This window comes from Mandrillus leucophaeus, unplaced genomic scaffold (genome assembly GCF_000951045.1).
Source record: "Mandrillus leucophaeus isolate KB7577 unplaced genomic scaffold, Mleu.le_1.0 Scaffold810, whole genome shotgun sequence".
Taxonomy (NCBI): domain Eukaryota; kingdom Metazoa; phylum Chordata; class Mammalia; order Primates; family Cercopithecidae; genus Mandrillus; species Mandrillus leucophaeus.
Genome location: NW_012108809.1, coordinates 958302 through 963108, shown reverse-complemented (window position 1 = coordinate 963108; position 4807 = coordinate 958302).

The window sequence follows — 4807 nt, the reverse complement described above, 5'->3', positions numbered from 1 at the left end:
TTATTTTTTGACTTTTTAATAACAGCCATTCTGACTAGTGTTAGATGGTGTCTCTTTGCGGTTTTGATTTGCATTTCTCTAATGATCAGTGATTTTGAGCTTTTTTCCATATATTTGTTGGTCACATGTATATCTTCTTGTTTTTTAAAAATTTAACTTTATTTTAAGTTCCAGGATACATATGCAGGACATGCAGATATATTACATAGATTAACATGTGCCATGGTGCTTTGCTTCACTTGTCAACCTACCACCTAGATATTAAGCCCCACATGCATTATCTATTTTTCCTGATGCTCTTTCTCCCCTCGACCCCCTGAGAGTCCCTGGTGTGTGTTGTTCCCCTCCCTGTGTCCCTGTGTTCTCATGGTTCAGCTCCCACTTATGAGTAAGAACATGTGGTGTTTGGTTTTCTGTTCCTGTGTTCATTTGCTATGGACAATGACTTCCAGTTCCATCCATGTCCTTGCAAGAGACATGATCTCATTCCTCTTTATGGCTGCATAGTGTTCTATTGTGCATATGTACCACATTTTCTTTACCCAGTCTATTATTGATGGTCATTTGGGTTGATTCTATGTCTTTGCTATTGTGAATAGTGCTGCAATAAGCATATGTGCATATGTATCTTTAAAACAGAATGATTTATATTCCTTTAAGTATATACCCAGTAATGGGATTGGTGAGTCAAATGATATTTGTGATTTTAGATCCTTGAGGAATTGTCACACTCTTTGAAATAGTTAAACTAATTTACATTCCCACCAAAGTGTAAAAGCATTCCTATTTTTCCACAGCCTTGCCAGCATTTGTTATTACTTGACTTTTTAATAATGGCCATTCTGACTGGCATGAGATGGTATCTCATTATGGTTTTAATTTATATGTCTCTAATGATCAGTGATGTTGAGCTTTCATTGATGTTTGTTGGCTGCAGAAATGTCTTCTTTTGAGAAGTTTTTGTTCATGTACTTTGTCTACTTTTTGCTGGGGTTGTTTATTTTTATCTTGTAAATTTGTTTAAGGTCCTTGTAGATTCTAGATATTAGATCTTTGTCAGATGGATAGACTGCAAAAATTTACTCCCATTCCACAGATTATCTGTTCACTCTGATGATAGTTTCTTTTGTTGTGTGGAAGCTGTTCAGTTAATTAGGTCCCAAATGTCAAAAATGTCAAATTCTGCATATGGCAGTTATCTTGTATTTGCAGTGTTGCAAAATTTGCATTGTAAATTTTTCATTTGCATTCACAATTGTTGCAATTGCTTTTGATGTTTTTGTCATGAAATCTTTACTGGTGCCTATGACCTGAATGGTTTTGCCCAGATTTTTTTCTAGAGTTTTTATAGTTTTGGGTTTTACACTTAAGTCTTTAATCTATCTTTAGTTAATTTTTGTATAATGTGCAAGAAAGAGTCCAGTTTCAATTTTCTGCATACATCTAGCCAGTGTTCACACCACCACTTATTAAATAGAGAATTCTTTCCTTATTGTTTGTTTTTGTCAGACGTGTTGAGATCAGATGGTTGTAGATGTGTGATCTTATTTCTGAGATCTCTTTTCTGTTCCATTGGTCTATGTGTCTCTTTTGGTACCAGTATCATGCTGTTTTGGTTACTGTAGCCTTTTAGTGTAGTTTAAGGTCAGGTAGCATGATGCTTTCAGCTTTGTTCTTTTTGCTTAGGATTGTCTTGGCTACATGGGCTGTTTTATGGTTCCAAATGAATTTTAAAGTAGTTTTTTCTAATTCTGTGAAGAACATCAATGGTAGTTTAATGGGAATAGCATTTAATCTGTAAATTACTTTGGACAGAGGTACAAAGAGGAGCTGGTGCCATTCCTTCTGAAACTATTCCAAACAATTGAAAAGGAGGAACTTCTCCCTAACTTATTTTATGAGGCCAGCATCATCCTGATACCAAAATCTGGCAGAGATACAACAAAAAAAGAAAACATCATTCCAATATCCCTGATAAACAGCAATGGAAAAATCCTCAATAAAATACTGACAAACCAAATCCAGCAGCACATTAAAAAGCTTATCCACCAGGATCAAGTTGACTTCATCCCTGAAATGCAAGGCTGGTTCAACATAAGCAAATTAATAAACATAATTGATCACATAAACAGAACTAATGACAAAGAACACATGATGCAGAAAAGGCCTTCAATAAAATTTAACATCCCTTCATGTTAAAAACTGTCAATAAACTAGGTATTGATGGAACATATCTCAAAATATTAAGAGTCATCTGTAACAAACCTACAGCCAAGAGCATACTGAATGGGCAAATGTTGGAAGCATTTCCTTTGAAAACTGGCACAAGACAAGGATGTCCTCTCTCATCACTCCTGTTCAACATAGTATTGGAAGTTTTGATCAGGGAAATCAGGCAAGAGAAAAAAAAATAAAGGATATTCAAATAGGAAGACAGGAAGTCAAATTGTCTCTATTTGCAGATGACGTGATCCTATATCTAGAAAACCCCATCATCTCCACCCCAAGGCTTCTTTTTTCTTATTTTTGTTTTTGTTTATGAGATGGAGTTTCATTCTTGTTGCCCAGGCTGGAGTACAGTGGCACGATCTCGACTCACTACAACCTCCACCTCCCGGGTTCAAGTGATTCTCTTGCATCAGCCTCCCGAGTAGCTGGGATTACAGGTGCCCGCCACTATGCCTGGTTAACTTTTTGTATTTTCAGAAGAGACAGCTTTTCATCATGTTGGCCAGACTGGTCTCAAACTCCTGACCTCAGGTGATCTGCCTGCCTGAACCTCCCAAAGTGCTGGGGCTACAGGCATGAGCCACTGTGCCCAGCTCAGCCCAAAACCTTCTTAAGCTGATAAGCAAATTCAGCAAAGTCTTAGGATACAAAATCAATGTGCAAAAATCACACGCATTCCTGTACAATAACAATAGACAAGCAGAGAGCCAAATCGTCAATGAAAACCGATTTACAATTGTTACAAAGAGAATAAAATACCTAGGAACACAGCTAACAAAGTACATGAAGGAAACTTTCAAGGAGAACTACAAACCACTGCTCAAGGAAATAAGAGTGGACACAAACAAATGGAAAAACATTTCATGCTTGTGGATAGGAAGAATCAGTAACATGTATATCATATTTGAAAAGTATCTGTTCATGTCGTTTATCCATCTTTTAATGGGATTGCCTTTTTCTTGTAAATTTAAATTCCTTATAGATGCTGGATATTAGACATTTTGTAAGATGCATAGTTTGCAAAATTTTTCTCCCAGTCTGTAGGTTGTCTGTTTACTCTGTTGACAGTTTCTTTTGCCCTGCAGAAGCTCTTTAGTTTAATTAGATCTTATTTTTCCATTTTTACTTGTGTTGCAATTGCTTTTGGAGTCATTTGCATAAAATCTTTTCCAGTGCTTATGTTCTCAATGGTATTGCCTGGGTTGTCTTCCAAGGTTGTTATAGTTTTGAGTTTTATGTTTAAGTCTTTAATACATCTTGAGTTAATTTTTGTATATGGTGTAAGGAAGGGGTTCAGTTCCAATTTTCTGCATATGGCTAGCCAGTTATCTTAGCACCATTAATTTAATAGGGAATATTTTCCCCTATACTTTTTTTGGGTCAGGTTTTAAAAGATCAGATAGTTGTAGATGTCTGGTCTTATTTCTTGGTTTTCTATTCTGTTCAATTGGCCTATGTGTCTGTTCCTGTACCAGTACCATGTTGTTTCAGTTACTATAGCCCTGCAGTATAGTTTGAAGTCTGGCAGAGTGATGCTTTGAGCGTTGTTCTTTTTGCTTAGTATTGACATGGCTATTTGGACTCTTTTTTGGTTCCATATGAATTTTAAAATATTTTTCTAGTTTGGTGAAGAATGTCAGTGGTAATTTTGTGGGAATAGCATTTAATTTATAAATTACTTTGGGCAGTGTGCAGTATGGCCATTTTAGTGATATTGATTCTTCTTATTCATGAGCATGAAATGTTTTACATTTGTTTGTGTCATCTCTGATTTCTTGGAGCAGTAGTTTGTATTTCTCCTTGTAGAGATCTTTCACCTTGCTATTTAACTGTATTCCCAGATATTTTATTTTTTCCGTGGGTATTGTAAATGGAATTGCATTCCTGATTTAATTCTTAGCTTGACTGTTGTTAGTATATAGGAATGTTGGTAATTTTTGCACATTGATTTTGTATCCCAGGACTTTGCTGAAGTTGATTATCAACTTAAGGTGCTTTTGGGCTGAGACTCTGAGGTTTGCTAGATATAGAATCATGTCAACTGCAAACAGGGATAGCTTGACTTTCTTTTTGTCTGTTTGAATGTACTCTATTTCTTTCTCCTGCCTAACTGCCCTGGCCAGAACTTCCAATACTGTGTTGAATAGGAGTGGTGAGAGAAGGTATCCTGGTCTTGTGCCAGTTTTCAAGGGGAATACTTCCTTCTATTGACTATTCAGTATAATGTTGGCTGTGGGCTTGTCATAGATGACTTATTATTTTGAGGTATGTTCCTTCCAAACTCAGTTCCATCACCTCCTATATGCTCTATAAAAAAAATCTGCTGTTCCTTTTTTACTTTGCCATGTACATTTTATATACCTCTGCTATATAATTTAGCACAATTAGGTTCATTATTAATGCCTTTTAAACATTTGTGGAGTTTTCTCTATTATGTTTTGAAGTCTGTGAGAGTTTAGTATTTACATTTTCTTTCCAAAACTTCACACATGTTGTGAATGCTTCACATGTAATATTAACCAAAATGCTGAGAGGCAGTATTTCATAAGTGCTTTGTTTTTTATCTTTTTGCTTTTCA